The 21,558-nt window shown below is 47.0% G+C and overlaps 1 long non-coding RNA gene across 1 annotated transcript in view; it reads left to right on the forward strand.

The window, feature by feature from the left end:
- The window catches only part of LOC137324117 (uncharacterized), a 35,261-nt gene extending 14,477 nt beyond the window's left edge, over nt 1-20,784 (forward strand). The window contains exons 2-3 of the long non-coding RNA XR_010963498.1: nt 16,428-16,567; nt 20,689-20,784. This is a non-coding gene — a long non-coding RNA (uncharacterized lncRNA). The remainder of the gene's footprint in view (nt 1-16,427; nt 16,568-20,688) is intronic.
- The last annotated feature ends 774 nt before the right edge of the window (nt 20,785-21,558 follow it).

Genomic DNA, 21,558 nt, shown 5'->3' on the forward strand with positions numbered 1-21,558 from the left:
AACTGGACTGGACATAACCAGTTGTGTGTCTGTGTGTGTGTGTGTGTGTCTGTGTGTGTGTTTTACTTGTGAACCAAGCACGACACCACACTGGTACGTGAATGGTTTGCTCTTGATTAATTAATTGACGTGAAACAACAGAGGAAAATAGAAACTGCGCCTTCCCTTATTTCCAGTGCCACATGACAGGACATGCCAGCCTGGACCAGTGGGGCTTCCTTCAAACAGACTTGTTCTAGCCGGGGATGTAGTTAATTAATCGAATGAGCGACCCTGTGCTTGATGCGCAGATGAAATTAAGAGTGGACCCCACTGTGTTTATGTACGGTGCACTCCTTGGCTTGGTAAAAACTCCAGCTAATACGGAGTGTCCAGGGTCTGGCTTGTTTACTGTTACACCGAAATTTTCGACTGATATTTGCTCTGACGCTTTCCATCTCTCCCTCCCTCTCTCTTCCATCATGGCTCTCGATCCTATATTCCCTTTAGTATTTGTTCTGCCCAATATTCATCCCACAACCGACACCTAAAATGGATTATCTTGTCACTTATCTCGTTGCTGTTTGTGGGATCTTGCTGTGCAGAAAGTAGCTGCCGCATTTCCCACATTACAACAGTGACTACATTTCTAAAAGTACCTCATTGGCATTCAAGCTCTTTGGGACGTCCTGAGGTTGTGAAAGGCACTATATTAATGCAAGTTCTTTCTTTATTCAGTCTATGAAATCTATCTTTATTTAAAAAAATTCTCTCTTTTTCTCTTTCTCTAACTTTTTCCACCATATCTCTTTTCTCTTTCACTTTCTCCCTCCCTCCCTGACTTTCTTTTTGTCTTTTGTCTTTTTCTCTCTCATGCTTTCTCAATACAAAGGTAGTGTAACTGTTGTGCAGATAAATGATAAATTAGTGAAAGAGTGTATTTGCCAGCAATATGTTGTCACTAACATTTGCACGGATGTACTGAGTAAGGCTTGCACTCTGGCTGGGGTCAGAGGAGAATCATTGGGATAGAAATTCGTCTAGGCTGGTTTCGGGCCCAGACTCGGTGCCACGCAGACAGTCCGTGCCCCAACCAAGTGGCCCGGGGCCAGCCCGAAATTGGGCCTACGGCCTCATTAGCATTTAATGCGCAAGCTGCCGCCACTGGTCATGCCTCCACAGGCAACTCGTGTATTTGTACCTTGCTGGCAGTGTCCAGAAGGTATGTCCCGGGGGGCTGGGTTGGGGTTTGTGCCGGGATGGGATGGGGGTAGGGATTACATAAGAACATAAGAAATAGGAGCAGGAGTAGGCCAATCGGCCCCTCGAGCCTGCTCCGCCATTCAATAAGATCATGGCTGATCTGGATTGATTGCAACCACTGTGGAGTTGGGGGAGTGGGGTGATTGCGATGATTGGTGTTGAGGGGAAAGCAGACCTGCTCCTCCTGGCTCCACACAAAGGTTTTTTAAAAAATAAATAATTCTCCAAACGTTATCTTTGGTTGGCAGCCTCTATTTAGGCCGCAGTGGCTGCTTGAGATCCCTGAGCTGAGCAGGCCCGACGCCTGCAATTGAATTTCTGCGAGGGGACCTAAAAGAGGTGGCAGGCCCTGGTTTACATATTTAAGGGACCTAGTGGCTGAAAATTAGCCCGCGCCAATTTACGGGCAGACATTTTTCATTCTTTTGGCGTCCTTGGGACGCAGGTCGCTGGTCCCCAAAATTAGGCCTCTCTGCGCCCGTTTTACACCTGTACAACAGGCACAACGAGGCCTAGTTTCTACCCTGTTGTGTCATTTTACCTGTTGCTTTGCTGCAATAAATGCTCCTTTATTGTTGCCGTGACTACCACACTGGGCACTAAAGTCCTCCAACTGTTCCTACTTCTTGTTGAAGATGAATTTTGCAAAGAAAAATGTTTGCTTAATCTTGCAGTACTACCCCACAAGGGAATTGTACATAGAAAGGCGTAGACGTTACATGGCGCAAAAAGGCCATTCGGTCCAGTAAGCCCATGTCGATGTTTACTCTCCACGCGAGCAAATAGTTCCAATCACATTTACCCACCCTGCTCCCAACTAACCACTAACCCTGGTTATGAATCCCACAGCCTCATAACTCTCTGTGTGAAGAGGTTTCTCCTGCCCTCTGTTCTAAATCTCTTGCATTTAATCTTGTAATCAAAGTGTCAGCCTGGGCTCAGTTAGTGGGTCACACTCTCGCCTCTGGTTCAAACCTCACTCCAGAGACTTGAGCACACTCCCCCAGTGCAGTACTGAGGGAGGGCTGCACTGTCGGAGGTGCCGTCTTTCAGATGAGCTGTTAAACCGAGGCTCCGTCTGCCCTCTTAGGTGGATGTAAAAGATCCTACGGCCACTATTCGAAGAAGAGCAGGGGAGTTCTCCCCGGTGCCCTGGCCAATATTTATATAATATTTATCCCTCAACCAACATTCACTAAAAAAGAGTATCTGGTCACTATCACATTGCTGTTTGTGGGATCTTGCTGTGCGCAAATTGGCTGCCACGTTACAACAGTGACATAATTGGCTGTAAAGTGCTTTGGAACGCCCTGAGGTCATGAAAATTCGATATAAATACAAGTTCTTTCCACTCTCTTGTAATCTATGGCCCCTCATTCTTGATCCTTCAATTTAAACCCTTGGGTAGAAGTTACTGAGTTAAAACTTAAGGGAAAGAGACTGTGAGAAAAGTGGGAAAAGTCTACATGACAAGTTATTCACAAGGGTGCTAGCTAAAACATTTATTTAAATATCTTCAATTAATAAGTTCTAATTAAGACTTCCAATCTCACTAGAGCAATTAAATGTAGTTTATTTTAAGCACTATTCGATAACGTCCCCCAAAGACTATCTGTCACGGTGTAAAAATAAGTTTGCCTTTTTCAAAAAATGGAGGATTTACTTCAGAACAAAAAAAAATCAAAGGAGAGGCTAAAAACTGCTTATTCCAGAAACGCACTGTGGTTTTTTTGATGATAAAGGGCCTTTCTTCCACCAATAATTTTTTTTTCTCCGTCTGGTTTCCCCGTGACATTCAGGCTCCTCTCGGGTCTGTCTCAGGCTCACACTCAGAACGGGCCCCTAGAATTCCCTCCTGTAATCCTTTTCACACTTTCCCATTCCCTCCAATTTGACATCACCAGAAAATCGTGACATTGATCCCTCAATTCATTAAGAACCCGAGGTGAGATAAGGGAGACATTTTTTTACGCGGCGAGTTGTTACGATCTGGAATGCGCTGCCTGAAAGGGTGGTGGAAGCAGATTCAATAATAATTTTCAAAAGGGAATTGGGTAAATAGTTGAAGGGGAAAAATGTGCAGGGCTACGGGGAAAGAGCAGGGGGGCAGTGGGACTAATTGGATAGCTCTTTCAAAGAGCTGGCACAGGCACGATGGGCTGAATGGCCACCTTCTGTGCTGTATGATTCTAAGTCCTTTCCCCCAGTATGATGCTCCCTCCTGTTTCTCCAGTCTCTGTCTCTTTTCCCATCAACTATCTCCCTCTCCCAGTGCCACAGGAGCTCTGCGAGTTCAAGATACGAAAACGCAGTCCCCGTTGCTCTGTGATGCAACGTGACGAAGATGATCAGCGACCGTGTCGTTGCGCGAACTCCCCTTCCCCACCCTTTTATACACCAGCTGAAGGAAGTGAAATTCGACATGCATGGTAGCAAATCGGTAGCCCGTTTTACACCCTGCCCGATTTTGAGGTCAGCAGAAGAGAAGCATTCTCTCAGTACTGCACTGGGAGTGTCAGCCTAGATTACGTTCTCCAGTCTCTGGAGTGGGACTTGAACCCACGACCTTCTGACTCAGGGCCGTGTGTTCTACCCACTGAGTCACAGCTGACACCCAACCTGAGAAAACTAAGTGAAGGGCCAAGGTCCACAGAGCAGCACAGCACCAAGAAGAAGTGGCTCGGTGATGCTAAGTTTGGACGAGCCTGTGGTTTGTACATAAAAGCGTAAGAAAATTCAGACCATCTACCTCAGCGAGCATGCTCCATCCACAGTCCATCACGGACTCCCCTCTCCCCCCTTAGCCACCAGCTGTTGATCCCTTGCTGTGAGGAACATCCTACTTGTACTTCTTTTGAGGGGGAAAAAAAGCACAACCAGTGCTTATTAACATACAAGGATACTGGGAAAGGCTATTGAAGTAGGTTTAGAGTAGATAGCACCAGTTGATGGGCTAGCACTGGTGCGTGTGCGATGGGCCAAACAGCCTCGTTCTGTGCTCTCTAGAACCTTGTTCCCCATTCTCAACAGACACTGATTGCTGCAGGAGGAATGACTGAGGGAGGCGAGGAGTTTTGAGCTCCTGAGTTGGAGAGAAGAACAGATTGTAGTCTAGGAATTGGACCTCATTATGGCTGTTTTCAGGGGCAAAAAAAACAATTTCCTGGGGCCGTCTCTCGTGGTCCAAGGGCACCAGAAATATGTCTGACCCCCATATTGGATAAATATTTGAAGAAGATGTGGAGAAGTGGGATTGCTGTTGGATTGTTCTAGCAAACTAACCGAATGGCCTCCTTCTGTGTTGTATACGTCTATGGTTCCATAGATGAGATTAAAATGTTTCCTGTACTATTGTAGTTTCAGGATGTCACACCTGATATCAGGACTGCTTGCTAGAAGTCCAAAGGAATGCTTTAGGGCTGTGTTTTACATAAAAAACATCTAACAGTGAGAGAGAGACAGAAAGAGTTTGTGTTTCAGAGAGAGAGTGAGTGAGTGTGGGCAGGAGAGAGGAGTGCATAAGATAGAGTATGCGAAACAGAGTGACTGTGCAATTCTGTGTGTGTGCACGAATATAAGTGTGCATGAGAGTACAAGAGAAGGCGTACAACGGAGTGTGAAGACTTGCCTTTGAGTCAGAGGTTGTGGATTCAAGTCCCACTCCGGAGACTTGAGCACAAAATCCAGGCTCGGTGCAGTACTGAGGGGGTGCTGCACTGTCGGAGGTGCTGTCTTTCATATGAGGCGTTAAATCAAGGCCCCATCTGCCCTCTCAGGTGGACGTAAAAGATCCACTGGCACTATTTAGAAGAAGAGCAGGGGAGTTCTCCCCAGTGTCCTGGCCAACATTTATCCCTCAACCAACATCACTAAAAATAATAGATTAACTTGTCGTTATCATATTGTTGGATCTTGTGTGAAAATTGACTGCCGTATTTCCAATATTACAACAGTGACTACACCTCAAAAATACTTCATTAGTTGTAAAACGTTTTGGAAAGTGCTGATGTCATGAAAGACCTTATATAAATATAAGTCCTTTCTTTAAAAAGGATCTGTGTGTGTGAGAGAGAAAGTGTGTGTAAGGGAGAAAGTGTGTGTGTGAGAGAGGGTGTGTGTGAAAGAGTGTGTGTGTAAGGGAGAAAGTGTGTGTGTAAGGGAGAAAGTGTGTGTGTGAGAGAGTGTGTAAGGGAGAAAGTGTGTGTGTAAGGGAGAAAGTGTGTGTGTGAGAGAGTGTGTGTAAGGGAGAAAGTGTGTGTAAGGGAGAAAGTGTGTGTGTGAGAGAGTGTGTGTGTAAGGGAGAAAGTGTGTGTGTGAGAGAGTGTGTGTGCGAGAGTGTGTGTGTAAGGGAGAAAGTGTGTGTGTAAGGGAGAAAGTGTGTGTGTAAGAGAGTGTGTGTGTAAGGGCGAAAGTGTGTGTGTAAGAGAGTGTGTGTGTAAGGGCGAAAGTGTGTGTGTAAGAGAGTGTGTGTGTAAGGGAGAAAGTGTGTGTGTGCGAGAGTGTGTGTGTAAGGGAGAAAGTGTGTGTGTGCGAGAGTGTGTGTGTAAGGGAGAAAGTGTGTGTGTAAGAGAGTGTGTGTGTAAGGGCGAAAGTGTGTGTGTGCGAGAGAAGCTAATAAGGTGCAGAATGTGCACGTGTACTGTGTGAGAGAGAGAGTACCCGACATGTTTGAGTAATGTTCCTCTCTCTGCTATTTAACCATTTTAACATAGAAATACATGGAAGTTTTTACATGGAGACAGGCCATTCGACCCAACCAATCCCTGTCACATTTATCTTTCACCTGAGCAAATAGTCCTGATCACATTTACCAGTCCTGGTCCCGAATCCCTTCATCCAATAACTAACTTTAAAGAGGCTATCGCCTCCTATAAATTGTGCCAGGTGAATGTTAAGTGTTTGTCCGCAGCAGTCACTTCTAGTCTAGTGTGTGTAAAGAGAAAGTTTGCGTGCACACTGTGTGCGATGGAGTGTGTGTGTCATAGACAATGCGCGCGTGTTCGTTTGTGTGTGTGCTGTGTGTGCTGGAGTGTGTAATAGAGAGTGAGCATGTGTATTGTGTCATGGAGTAAATGTATGAAAGACTGTGTATAATTTTGTGCGTGTGACAGAGCGTGTGTACATGTGTGTTAGAGTATGGATGATAGTGAGAGTGTGAGTGGGAGATCCTCCCTATCTCGGTAACCTCCTCTGACCCTACAACCCTCTGAGATTTTTGCGTTCCTCCAATTCTGGCCTATTGCACATCCCCGATTTCCTTCATTCTACCATCGGCGGCCGTGCCTTCTGCTGCCTGGGCCCTAAGTTTTGGAATTCCCTCCCTAAACCTCTCTCCCTCTCTCTCCTCCTTTAAGTCGCTCCTGAAAACCTACCTCTTTGACCAAGCTTTTGGTCACCTGTCCTAATATCTCCTTATGTGGCTCGGTGTCAAATTTTGTCCGATAATCACTCCTGTGAAGCGCCTTAGGACGTTTTACTGCATTAAAGGCGCTATATAAATGCAAGTTGTTGTATGAGAGAGAGTGCAGTAATAGAGAAAGAACAGGTGTGAGAGAGGGGGAAAGTGAGTGTGATCGAGTGTGTTTGTTGACAGATAAAGCAGCAGTTCATCATGACCTAATTGCACCCGACCTTCCAGGGCGATGAATCATCTTGTACAATAAAAACAGAAAATGCTGGAGAAGCTCAGCAAGTCAGGCAGCTGTGGAGAAAGAAACAGAGTTAACGTTTCAGGTCGAAGACCTTTCGACGGAATTGGAAGATGTTAAAAGAGTTAAAGTTTTTGAGCAAGTACAGAGCGAGGGAAAGGAGGGAAGGGGAAGAAAAGAACAAAAGGGAAGGTCTGTGATAGGATGGAGGGCACGAGTGATTAAATGACAAAAGGGATGTTGGTGCAAGGCGAGGAAGGTGGGAATGGGACAGGTGAGGAAACAAAAGATTGGTCAGGAGCAGAACCTTCACCAGCACTGGCTGACCGAAAAAATGGGAGCAGTGGTTCTGATCTGAAGTTATTGGAATCAGTGTGGAGGTTGTAAAGTGCCCAAACGAAAGATGAGGTGCTGTTCCTCGAGCTTCCATTGAGCTTCATTGGAACAGTGTAAGAGGCCGAGGACAGAGTGGGAGCGGGAAGGGGAATTAAAATGGCTTCACCTGGAAGGAGTGTTTGGGACCCTGGACGGTGGGAAGGGAGGAGGTGAAAGGACAGGTGTTGCATCTCCTGCACTCGCACGGGTATTGGGAGGAGACCGGGTGTTGGGGGTGATGGAAGAGTGGACTAGGGTGTCACGGAGGGAGCGGTCCCTTTGGAATGCTGAAAGGGGGAGGGGAGGGGAGGGGAAGATGTGCATGGTGGTGGGATCGCACTGGAGATGGCGGAAATGGCAGAGGATGATACGTTGAATGTGGAGGCTGGTGGGGTGGAAGGTGAGGACAAGGGGGACTCTATCATGGTTCTGGGAGGGAAGGGGTGAGGGCAGAAGTGTGGGAAATGGGACGGACACGCTCTGTCAACTAGAGTGGAGGAGAATCCTCGGTTGAGGAAAAAGGAAGACATATCGGAAGCACTGGTGTGGAAGGTGGTATCGTCATATATATGAGACGGAGAAACTGGGAGAATGGAATAGAGTCCTTATAGGAAGCAGGGTGGGAGGAAGTGTAATCAAGGTAGATGTGGGAGTCGGTGGGCTTATAATAGACATTGGTTGACAGCCTATCCCCAGAAATGGAGATAGAGAAATCAAGGAAGGGAAGGGAAGATTCGGAGATGGACCACATACAGTGTGTTCCAATAGTGACTCGTGCCTCCCCGTGTATTACAGCCAGAAACTTCAAGGACTCTCAGACTTTTTTCTGTCCTGCTGCTTCTCATTCAACAGGAATCAACTGAAGACCTGGTGAGAATATTTGGTGGGATTGATGAGGGGGAGGGGGTGGGGGAAGAGGAGAATAATCTGATCTTCCAGTGGGGAAAAGTGGCAACAAAAGCCCAAATCTAAATAGTCCCAACAAAGCTTTTCAGGAGTAACGTCAAATCTAATGAAGAGTCCGACCTGAATCATCTTCTCTGACTGGTCTTTTATTTGCTTCATTCTTGGGCTGTGGGCGTCACTGGCAAGGCTGGCATTTATTGCCCATCCCCAGAACTGAGTATCTTGCTGGGCCACTTCAGAGGGCAGTTGAGTCAACCACGTTGGTGTGTGACTGGAGCCACATTTAGGCCCAGACCGGGTAAGGACGGCAGGTTTCCTTCCCTAAAGGGCATCAGTGAACCCGTTGGGTTTTTTACAACAATCTGACAGCTTCACGGTCACTTTTACTGAATTCAAATTCTCAACCTGCCAGGGTGGGATTTGAACTTATGTTCTCTGGATCACTCGTCCAGTAACACAACCAATACACTGTCATACCCATAATGTGATTATCTTTATTTTCAGTTCTTCTTGCTTCTCTACTGATTTTGTTAAATTGAATTCGTCCCAATTTCTCATCAAAGTTACCGTTTCTAAAAAAAAATTACTTCCAATTTTCTCCCTTCTGCCCCATCACTCCCCTCCCCTCTCCTCCCCTCCCTCTCCTCCCCTCCCTCTCCTCTCCTCCCCTCCCCTCCCCTCTCCTCTCCTCTCCTCCCTTCCCTTCCCCTCTCCTGGAAGGTGCGGACTCCTTGCTGAGGTGAAGTTCCATGGGCACCGACAGACCTGGGTACCTGTGCGCAGACAGTTGGAAGGCTGTTGAGGGGTGGAAGGGAATTTGGGCAGGACCCTACCCTCAGCCGACATCGACTACCACACATAAAGGGGTCACCGGATGGCAATCGGGGGCAAGGAGCCTTCCGACCCCTTCCCCACCGAGTCATTGCTGAGACCAGTTATAGTCCCGGATAACCCACGAGTTTAGAAAGGTTGAGGGGTGATCTAATCAAGGTCAAAGGGATTCACTTGGGTACCATAAGACCATAAGAGATAGGAGCAGGAGTAGGCCATTCGGCCCCTCGAGCCTGCTCCGCCATTGAGTGAGATTATGGCTGATCTGATTTTTACCTCAAATCCACTTTCCCGCCCTTTCCCCGTATCCTTTGACTCCCTCGCTGATCAAAAATCAGCATCAAAAATCAAAAATGTGGGTCGGAGATACTATTTCCTCTGATGGGGGAATCCAGAAACAAGGGGACACAATCTTAAAGTCAGTACAAGGCCATTTTAAGAGTGAAATCGGGAAGCACTTTTTTACACATAAGATGGTGGAAATCTGCAACTCTCTCCCCCTAAAAGGCTGTGGATGCTGGGCGACAATTGGAGCTTTCAAGACTGAGAGCGATAGATTTTTGTTGGGTGAGGGTATCGAGGGATATGGAAAAATGACAGGTAAATGGGGTTGAGGTACAGATCAGCCATGATCTAATTGAATGACTGAACAGGCCCAAGGGGCTGAGAGGGGTTACTGAATGATAGTGTGAGGGAGATGGATTAACATCAGTAGAGATACAGTCAGTAACACAGGGCGCTGGGGGGAGAGGGGTTACTGAGTGACAGTGTGAGGGAGATGGATTAACATCAGTAGAGATACAGTCAGTAACACAGGGCGCTGGGGGGGAGGGGTTACTGAGTGACAGTGTGAGGGAGAGGGATTAACATCAGTAGAGATACAGTCAGTGACACAGGGCGCTGGGGGGAGAGGGGTTACTGAGTGACAGTGTGAGGGAGAGGGATTAACATCAGTAGAGATAGTCAGTAACACAGGGCGCTGGGGGGAGAGGGGTTACTGAGTGACAGTGTGAGGGAGAGGGATTAACATCAGTAGAGATACAGTCAGTAACACAGGGCGCTGGGGGAGAGGGGTTACTGAGTGACAGTGTGAGGGAGAGGGATTAACATCAGTAGAGATACAGTCAGTGACACAGGGCGCTGGGGGGAGAGGGGTTACTGAGTGACAGTGTGAGGGAGCTGGATTAACATCAGTAGAGATACAGTCAGTAACACAGGGCGCTGGGGGAGAGGGGTTACTGAGTGACAGTGCGAGGGAGGGGGATTAATATCAGTAGAGATACGGTCAGTAACACAGGGCACTGGGGGGATAGGGGTTACTGAGTGACAGTGTGAGGGAGGGGGATTAATATCAGTAGAGATACAGTCAGTGACACAGGGCGCTGGGGGGAGAGGGGTTACTGAGTGACAGTGTGAGGGAGGGGGATTAATATCAGTAGAGATACAGTCAGTGACACAGGGCGATGGGGGGAGAGGGGTTACTGAGTGACAGTTTGAGGGAGGGGGATTAATATCAGTAGAGATACAGTCAGTGACACAGGGCACTGGGGGGAGAGGGGTTACTGAGAGACAGTGTGAAGGAGCTGGATTAACATCAGTAGAGATACAGTCAGTAACACAGGGCGCTGGGGGAGAGGGGTTACTGAGTGACAGTGTGTGGGAGATGGATTAACATCAGTAGAGATACAGTCAGTAACACAGGGCGCTGGGGGAGAGGGGTTACTGAGTGACAGTGTGAGGGAGGGGGATTAATATCAGTAGAGATACAGTCAGTGACACAGGGCATTAGGGGGAGAGGGGTTACTGAGTCAGACTGTGGGGGAGCTGGATTAAAATCAGCAGAGATATAATGATGAAATCTGTGAATAAACACCTGCAGCCTTGAATTTTAATCCAACTCCCTCACACTGTCATGTTTAGTAACTTCTCCATTCCAGCTCCTCTGAAAGTGAAATCAATACTCACTGTTCAAACAAAAACAGTTTCTCAAGTTGACCGAAATAGATAAAACGAAAGAAAAGGAGCTTCACAGAAATCTGATATTTGATGGATCCCAACAGCGTCTCCTTCTTAAAGGAGCAGAGTGACCCTCCTAATCCTGTTGTGAGTGTAATCGAAAACCTGTTAAATCAGGGCCACACACACAAAGCAGAGAATTACAAAACTGTCTATGAAAGAAGGGTTGATCAGAGGCGAACCTAAAGTAAACGTTTACCCTGAAAGAGTATCTTAGAGATGCTGTGGAAAACCTGAGTGAAAATGTTTTAAAGGTACCAGCCGTTTTAAAATACTTTTTAAAAATCATTCTTGGGATGTGGGCGTCGCTGGCGAGGCCGGCATTTATTGCCCATCCCTAATTGCCCTTGAGAAGGTGGTGGTGAGCCGCCTTCTTGAACCGCTGCAGTCCGTGTGGTGAAGGTTCTCCCACAGTGCTGTTAGGGAGGGAGTTCCAGGATTCTGACCCAGCGACGATGAAGGAACAGGCAATATTTATCCAAGTCAGGATGGCGTGTGACTCGGAGGGGATTATACACAATAACACCCAGGGACCACACAGAGTGTTATATGCAGCAGTGCTGTAACCAGTGACAAGCAGAAAAGAATTCCTTTGGGACATCAGAGAGTCAATTAATTCTTTGGCAGAGAAGGAAACCATTCGGCCCATTGTGCCTGTGGCATCTCTTTAACAGAGCTGTCCACTTCCTATTCCCCTGCCCTTTCCCTACACCCTTTTCAATTTTTCTTTTCCAGATATTTATCCACTTTCCCTTTCAAAAGCTATTATAGGTTCTGCTTTGACCAGAGTTGGGGCATTCCTTGTCCAAACAATGCTCTGTATAGTAATAAAACAAAATTCTCCATTTGTCTTTCGGTGATGATCTGAAATTGATGCTCACTAGTTACCGAATCGCTTGAGATCGATTTTCCCTATTCACCTCATCAAAGTGTTAATTGTATCCATGTGATTTATATCAATTAGTGTTAATTGTATTCAGGTGGTGGGTATCAAATAAGGGATATGGGCCAAAGGCGGGTATATGGAGTTCGATCACAGATCAACCGTGATCTTATCAAATGGCGGAGCGGGCACGAGGGGCTGAATGGCCTCCTCCTGTTCCTAATTGAGGACTCTCTTGTATCCATTTATATGCGAGCTGATCTAGGGGGTGCACAGTGGGTAATGTGGAGCTCTGTGAATAGAGGCTTGGAAGCAACTGAAGACCAGGCTCCAGTATTCTATCTATCCCTCACCACCGGGCTATCCAGTTTATTACAAAAACGCCCTCATTCATGAGATCGCGTGGCTTTGCATTGTTTGGTGTTTCTAGAGAAATTGGGAACGCCTTCTAAAAGCTCTTCGTTAGAAATACTGTCCAGGAGGAATCTTCATAAACACATTGGGGGGTGAAATTGATTTTTTGAGGTAAGAGTCGACTGGCCGCTTGTTTAACCTCATTGGAAAAGAAAATCGGGCGGAATGTAAAACGGGCGGCCGGCCGTTTCGCTATTTCCTGTTTTACTAATATCACCTTCATTTACCTCATGTGTGTTACTTGGTAACGTTAGCTGCTCACCCATGGCGTTGCTCGCAGGCGGTCTGAGATCAGAAGCGGGGTTGTGATGTTGAGCCGCTGACCTGTCCTGTCACTTTAAGGTCACTGCGCCTGAGAGGAAACGGTCTAAATAGGCAAATCCCAGATAACTGTAAACGTCCGGGGTCAACCACACGACCATTGTAGCATGGTCTGTCAATTTCTGTCTTCCAGGTCAGTAGATCTCATCTTGAAATGACAACTTAAACTGGATTTTGGAGTTGAAAGGGCCATCTGCCTTGGTGTGGGGGGTGAGAGGTGGGAGGAGAGGTGAGAAGAAAGAGAGAGAGAGAGGAGGTGTGGGGGAGGAGGAGAGTTAGAGGAAGGATAGGAAGAGGAGGAGAAGAAGGTAAAGGAGAGGTGGAATGGAGGTCACAGAGAGCCAAGAAATAATGGGGAGGCAAACAATGTGAAAGGTCCAGCTAAAGAGTCCAAGCTCTGGAAAGGGAGCATTAAGCAAGGCCCAGGCTGAGGCCCAGGCCCCCCGAGAAAGTGGCAGGCCTTTCTGTCTTAAAGGCACTTTGTGCCCTATGGACACTTGCTAGCTGCAAAGTTTTAATTATATAGATATTCTGGAGCATTGTATGCGCGGAGCTCTGTAAATACTAGAGTGGTACCTGAGGATTGGTGGTTGGCAGATGTAGTCCCCAGTACTCACCCTATTCCAGTCACGATCCTGATAATTAAAGGCCAAACATCCATAGAGAGAAAAATGCATGGGCGATGCTATAAATGAGCATTTAAAGAGAACAAATATCATAGGGACCAGATTTTAAAAGTAATAAGTCATGTCTGGGATTATTTGAGGAGGTAATTAAGGTAGTGGATGGGGATAATCCAGTCAATGTAGTTGACTTAGATTTCAAGAGGTATTCAACAAAGTTCCTCATGTGAAAAGATTACGGCGCATGTAATAGACAACTAAATGGATAGAGAATTGGATGAGCAACAGAAGACAGAGGATGATGATAAATAGAAAATGCTCTGCTTGGGAAAAAGTAATTACTGGGAGACCAGAGAGATATTTTATTCCCATTATTTGTGAATGATATGGAACCGAGTGTCAGTAATAGGGGTATTAAACTCACTGATGACATGAAGCTATGTGGGCAAGTGGTGAGTGGAAGGAAGATTGTCTTCAGAGACACTTGGACCAATTATGTAGATGATCTGAGATCTGGCAGTTAGATTTTAAAGTGGATTAAATGTAGAATAATACATATCAAAAGAGGTAAGTATAGACATACCTATAGCACAAATGGGGCCCTATTTTGAGATTTATTGGCAGAAGTTCCTCCCAAAACTAGGGGCCATAAATATAAGATAGTCACCAATAAATCCAGTAGGGAATTCAGGAGAAACTTCTTCACCCAGCGAGTGGTTAGAATGTGGAACTCGCTGCCACATGCAATGGTTGAGGGAATAGCATAGATGCATTTAAGGGGATACTAGATAAACACGAGGGAGAAAGGAATAGAAGGATATGCTGATAGAATTAGATGAATTAGGGAGGGAGGAGGCTCGTGTGGAGCATAAACACTGGCATAGACCTGTTGGGTTGAACGGCCTGTTTCTGTGCGGTAAATTCTATATAAATTGAGAAAGAAAAGGATGTAGGAGTAATCATTGATCACATCTTAAAAACATCTGGTCCATGTGTTCCCATTGGCGGAAGGGTCAAGAACCAGAGGACATAGATTTAAGGTGATTGGCAAAAGAACCAAAGGTGACATGAGGAAAAACTTTTTTACACAGCGAGTGGTTAGGATCTGGAATGCACTGCCCGAGGGGGTGGTGGAGGCAGATTCAATCATGGCCTTCAAAAGGGAATGGTTAAGTACTTGAAAGGAAAATATTTGCAGGGCTATGGGGATAGGGCGGGGGAGTGGGACTAGCTGGATTGCTCTTGCATAGAGCCGGCATGGACTCGATGGGCCGAATGGCCTCCTTCTGAGCTGTAACCTTTCTATGATTCTATGTGAGATGGTCGTCAATATGACAAATTAATATTTGGGATACATCTGGAGGGCTTTGGACTGCAAGTCAGAACCGGTTATACCCACGTTGTACAGATAAATAGTGAGGCCAGGTGTGGAGCATGAGGACAAATTTTGGTCACCGTACTCAAAAACAGTATAGATGCATTAAAGCGAGTTCAAAGAAGAGCGGCCAGAATAATTCCAGGCCTTGGGTAACGAGAGAAAGGCTCAAACAATTGAACGTACTTTCGCTGGAGAAAAGAAGATTGAGGGGATAGTGGAAAAAATGTTTCCCCAGAATGATAATGGAACAAACTCCCAGTGAAGATCATTGAATTAGACTCAATTGATACCTTTATTAAGGAGCTGGAACAATATCTTTTGAGAAGGGGGTGTTGTGGGTTACTGAGATATTAATTGCATTGTTTGATTTTTCTCTGGGAGGTTTTAAGGAAAGAACCTAAGGCAGTGGTGGAGGAGAGGACCCCATGATGGAATAATCCAGCACGGACTCTGGTTTGAATGACTTGATGGGACCAATGGTTTTTCCTTGCTCTGGATGAAGATGAGCCAGGAGGGGATGGAAGAGGTGTTGGTGAGAGAGAAAGTGGAAATGAGGATCAGGCTGGGATGGGACAGGAGGGCGGGGCTGTCGCTTACAGGGTTGCAGCTAGGAGTAAACAGGGATTGGAAATGGTGGGCTACAACTCTTTGATGGGAGTAAGGGACTGGAGTTGGAAGTAATGGGGGCTGGTAAGAGAGGGGGTATTTAGGGCTTGATGACGGTAGCAGGACCAGTGAGGATTCCTGAAGAAATATGAAAGCAGTGGACAGCAGCAGGTTATTTACATGCTAAACATTTCTAAAATGGCCTGTGGGAGGGGGGGGCGGTGGGGGGAGGAGCTAAAAGAGGAAGGAAGTGGAAATCTGTCATGGCATCCTGTGACTTTGACACATATGTTGATTGATGTGACAAAATTGTGCGTAATTTCTAGGTTTTCTCTGTGTACTGTTTCACGTGGCTTAGAGAGACGGGTTACTTCAAGAGAATGTCACCCTCGAAATGGCTCTTGCAGCATGCTGTGAATTGGTATGTTATTCTGGCCCTGCCATGTTGGAAAGTAACCAATCAAGCTGTTCACTACCAACCAACCTAGCATCTGAGAGAAACAATGACTCAAGTGCAAGAAACACTTAACATGTCTCGCTTCCCGATCCCCTTCATTCCCAATCCCCTTCCTTCCCCCACCCCCCGATCCCCTCCCTCCTCCAGACATTCTCCCTCCCAATTACCTCCTCCCTCCTGATTTTTGCACCATGAATCAGCATCATGCGATCCTCTGGGAGGTTTTGCACCTTTTCGACTGACGCTGCTAGTTTTAATGCCAATTGGTGCTAAGTTGAGAGCAGTTTGATGCTGTGGGCGCTCATCCACTGAGAACAGAGCTGAGACAGCCGTGAATTTATTTCACCCAATAAAAGGAAGAGACTTTTACCTTAGCCTTCAGGGTTGGATTCAGTCCAAGGTCAGGGGGTTGAAAGGTCAATGTGTTCATTGAACTGCAGCAGGTCACAGAGATGAAAGGTCAGGGTACTAACCCAATCAGACCAGGTTACAGAGGTGAAATGTCAGTTTGATACCCCAGTTACATTAGGTGACAGAGGTAAAAGGTCAACGTGCTAACCCAATTGCACCAGCTTACGCCGTTGAAGGGTCAGCGCGTTAACCCCAACTACAACAGGTCACAGAGGTGAAAGGTCAGTTGCTTTAACCCAACCGACCCCCTCACCGGGGCAAATATCTGGTTACAACTTTCAAGTGGAACCTTATTATTTTTTCCCCCTTCTTTCAGCGTATGGGATCCGAACGAGCAGAAATGGGGAAGAGGGCGGAACCAGGAAACGAAGGAGACGTCACCGATCCACAAGCAGCACTCAATCAGAGACCAAACACCTGCTGCTTCTGCTGGTGCTGTTGCTGCAGCTGCTCATGGTAGGTCCACCCAACTCAAAAACTGTGCGTTACTCTCTCAGGTGCACAGCGGGACCGACTCACTAACGCTCGAGTGGTAATACGAATATTTGCCTTTACTGGTAGAATGAAGTAGGGAGGGAGGAGGCTCGTGTGGAGCATAAACGCCGGCATGGACCAGTCGGGCCGAATGGCCTGTTTCTGTGCTGTAGATTCTAGGTAATTCTATGTAATTTCATGGTGCTTTGCTCTTACACTCTAGCACAGTGGGGAGAATAAAAACTTGCTGCCCACTGTGGTACGGTCCCCACCACTTAAAACATCCGTGTTTAAGATGGGCAGTCATTTATATCGGCCAAAAAAGCGCTAACCGTTAGCGTTAACGGCAGTTTCAAAGATGCCACTTACAGCGTCTTGAGTGCTCTGACCATACAAATTTTTACCCAGTTTGAATCTCGGGTGCTCCATCCATCGAGATTGTGCCAATGATTAGGATTTCTCCAACCTCTGGATCAAAAAATAGGCAGTTGCCGATCAATGAAGTCGCTGGCAGCAGTTCACCTAAAAAGAAAAACAAATAGAGAGTTTGATGGCAACCAGCCAAACAAGAAAGGTGATTAGAATGTTGAGATCAGTGTTGGATCTGGGGCAAAGAGCACATGAAACTCCGATGACCGTGAATCATTTTACGGTTGGCTCAAAAAATCCTATTTTCTTTTCATTGAGGAGCCGATAGTGCAGGATAGCAGCGAGGTTGAAAAAGAGTAGGTTAGAAGAAGAGGTGAAGCAAGAAATGGTGGGCAGCTGACACTAAGTTTGGGATCGTGGGAGGAATGAAAAGACAGAGGGAGGTCAGGGATGCCACAAGCCTGGTGGGGGGGAGGGGGGCGGGGGGGGGGCGGGGGGGGGGGTAGGGTTGCCAACTTGGGTTGGATGTATTCTGGGAAGGGCTTTCCCCGCATGGCCTCCAACTGCCCACATTGGCCCATCGCAGCAATCGGTCAATAATGGCGGCTGAATCACCCACAATCCTCTGCGCTCCGGAAACAGCCCTATCCATTTGCCAGTTAGATTGCGCCTGCAGCAGGGCCGCAGTGCATGCTGATTCTGGTCTTGTCGCGGCCCTTCTGTTTGTTCAATGTTGTTGCGACGCCGACTGGAAACATGCAGCGAGCATGGAGTTTGTGCCAAATTTATTTTTGCAGTTCAGGTGCTGCTAACGTCACAGTCTGTTAATCGTATCCATGTGCTTTATATCAATCAGTGTTAATTGTATTCAGGTGGAGCGTATCAATTGGGAACTCTCGCATCCATTTATAAGAGGGAGCTTGTCCAGTGGGTGCACGATGTGTAAGAGGAGGGGGTCTCTGTGAATAAAGGCTTGGAAACAACTGATGACCAGGCTCTAGTTTTCTATCCCTCACCACTGGGCTATACGGCTTTTCACACAGTCACCCACGTTACAATCAGAAAGTGGTGCTGTTTTCTCCTGGGTTGTTTGCAGCAGTGTCTGGGAGTTTACTTTTCTATTCAGGTATCGGCCGTGGTTCAGTGGGCAGCACTCTCGTCTCTGAGTCAGAAGGTCGTGGGTTCAATTCCCACTCCGGAGACTTGAGCCCATAATCCAGGCCGACCACTCCCGGTGCCAGTACTGAGGGAGTGCTGCACTGTCGGAGGTGCCGTCTTTCTGATGAGACATTAAACCGAGGCCCCTGTCTGCCTCCCTCAGGTGGACGTAAAAGATCCCATGGCACTATTCTTGAAGAAGAGCAGGGGAGTTCTCCCCACACCAACCAGAACCCCTGTACGTTCTATCCTGGACTCATTAAAAATAAACTCTCGCTTACAGGGCTCTCATTTATAATTGGCAGCTTCCCTGCTCCCGTTAGCTATTGCGGAAGTGCTCAAACCTCAGCTGATTCCTCTGACAACAAGTTGCCGACCCTAATGAGCATGAATTAGCAATGGTTTTTCAACAATTCAAAACTGATCTTATAAGCACAGGAAGTGCAATGGTCTGGCATTCCTGAGCCCCTCCTCAAACGTTACAGAGATAACTGGGCCCCTCCTCAAACGTTACAGAGATAACTGGGCCCCTCCTCAAACGTTACAGAGATAACTGGGCCCCTCCTCAAATGTTACAGAGATAACTGGGCCCCTCCTCACATTACAGAGATAACTGGACCCCTCCTCACACATTACAGAGATAACTGGGCCCCTCCTCAAATGTTACAGAGATAACTGGACCCCTCCTCACATTACAGAGATAACTGGACCCCTCCTCACACACTACAGAGATAACTGGGCCCCTCCTCAAATGTTACAGAGATAACTGGGCCCCTCCTCACATTACAGAGATAACTGGACCCCTCCTCACACATTACAGAGATAACTGGGCCCCTCCTCACACATTACAGAGATAACTGGGCCCCTCCTCAAATGTTACAGAGATAACTGGGCCCCTCCTCACATTACTGAGATAACTGGGCCCCTCCTCACACATTACAGAGATAACTGGGCCCCTCCTCACATTACTGAGATAACTGGGCCCCTCCTCACACATTACAGAGATAACTGGGCCCCTCCTCACATTACTGAGATAACTGGGCCCCTCCTCACACATTACTGAGATAACTGGGCCCCTCCTCACATTACAGAGATAACTGGGCCCCTCCTCACATTACAGAGATAACTGGGCCCCTCCTCACATTACAGAGATAACTGGACCCCTCCTCACACATTACAGAGATAACTGGGCCCCTCCTCACACATTACAGAGATAACTGGACCCCTCCTCACATTACAGAGATAACTGGGCCCCTCCTCACACATTACAGAGATAACTGGGCCCCTCCTCACACATTACAGAGATAACTGGACCCCTCCTCACATTACAGAGATAACTGGGCCCCTCCTCACACATTACAGAGATAACTGGGCCCCTCCTCACACATTACAGAGATAACTGGGCCCCTCCTCACATTACAGAGATAACTGGGCCCCTCCTCACATTACAGAGATGGTGTTGAATCCCAGAGGTATCTGCTGCCTTCACATGGAAACAAGTAATTAGAAGAGCCTGAAATTAGTGTTTTAATTGTTACAGAAAAACACCGCTGTATTATTCTTAATTTGCTGTCGACAACCAGCAATCAGTGTTAGTCGTGGAGCTCCCTGTCCTGGGTGCTTTAATGAGTCTATGTCACCGTCAGGTCCCCATGACAAAAATCGAGCAAACAACAACTTGCATTTATATAGCGCCTTTAATGTCCCAAGGTGCTTCACAGGAGCGTAATCAGACAAAATTTGACACCGAGCCATAGAAGAAACATAAGAAATAGGAGCAGGAGTGGGCCATACGGCCCCTCGAGTCTGCTCCGCCATTCGATAAGATCGTGGCTGATCTTCAACCTCAACTCCACTTTCCCGCCCTATCCCCATATCCCTTGATTCCCTTAGTGTCCAAATATCCACATAAAGAGATATTCTGACAGGTGACCAAAAGCTTGGTTAAAGTGGTAGATTTTAATAGGAATTCATAGGAAACAGGAGCAGGACATTCAGCCCCTCGAGCCTGTTCTGTCATTTAATTAGATCATGGCTGATCTGTACCTGAACTTTGACTCTGGCCCCTTCTGCAAGGCCCCTCCCTTCGCCCCACCATTGGTGGCTCTGCCTTCAGCCGTCTAGGCCCCATGCTCTGGAATTCTTCCACAAACCTCTCCTGCTCCTCCATCCGCTCTCCCTCCTCAAAGAACCTTCTCAAAAGCCACCTCTATGGCCAAGTTTTTGAACATCCCACCTAAATATCTCCTCCTTTGGCTCGGCGTCCATGTTTTTCCTTACACCTCTGTGAAGCACCTCGGGGCATTTTGTTCCACATTAATGGCGCTATATAAATGCATGCAGTTGTTGTTGCTGTTTTTGTTGTAACTCATCTTCTCCCCTACTCCTGTCACCCTCCTCGTTGTCCTGCTCGATGGGCCTTTCCTTCTCAATTAATAAAGAAAAAATGAAGATCGGTAGTCATGAGTAGCCTGGGCTGGGGATAAAGGAGGGAACGGTAACCCCAACAAATGTGTTGTCCTTTGCATCAACCTCGCCTTTACCTGGATGAAATTAAGTGTTTCCCCTCTTTCCAGCCTCTCTGCCAGGAAAGAAGAAAGAGAGGAGAGGGCAGGAAGGCCGACAGAAGAGACTAAAATGGAGACCACGGTGGAGACCATCGAATCTACTGAAGAGAGGCAAGTGGAATATGTTTCATTGTGTAAAAAAAAACACGACTGCCCTTTACCCCATTGCAGCCTTCGCGAACTCAACTCAACTCAAGAATTTAAAGGGGCAGTCTTTGTAACGAACCATCCGCCCAACCATTTCTTAATTGTCTGTAGACCTAATTAATTTCCTCTACCAAGGAGAGGCTTAATGTGCTCGCATGAAATCCCTTGTGCGCTGTATTAATTAAAGTTGTCGATCTGTTTATCTTGTTAAAGGGTTGACAGCCGTGTTAACAGAGCACACAGAGAGCGTCCGCATCAACAGCTTGCACCTTTAATGTAAAAAATAGCCCATCCCAAGTTGCTTTACCGAAGGCCGATGGGGGAAAAAGATAAGGAATCTTACAACACCAGGTTATAGTCCAACAGTTTTATTTGAAAATCACAAGCTTTCGGAGATTACCTCCTTCGTCAGGTCCGAAAGCTTGTGATTTTCAAATAAAACTGTTGGACTATAACCTGGTGTTGTAAGATTCCTTACATTTGTCCACCCCAGTCCATCACCGGCATCTCCACATCGGGGAAAAAGATGGCAAGACAAGAAAGGAGAGAATTGGAGGTGTGACCAAAAGCTTGGTCAAGGAGATGGGTTCTAAGGAGCTTTTTTCAAGGAGGAGAGAGGTGAAGAGGCAGAGGGGTTTAGGGAGGTAATTCAACGGAGCAGGGCCCAGGTGGCTGAAGACTCTACCAGCAGTGGTGGGGCGAAGGGGGAGGGATGTACAAGGGTTCATTATG

The sequence above is a fragment of the Heptranchias perlo genome, chromosome 8 (assembly GCF_035084215.1).
Source record: "Heptranchias perlo isolate sHepPer1 chromosome 8, sHepPer1.hap1, whole genome shotgun sequence".
Classification (NCBI taxonomy): domain Eukaryota; kingdom Metazoa; phylum Chordata; class Chondrichthyes; order Hexanchiformes; family Hexanchidae; genus Heptranchias; species Heptranchias perlo.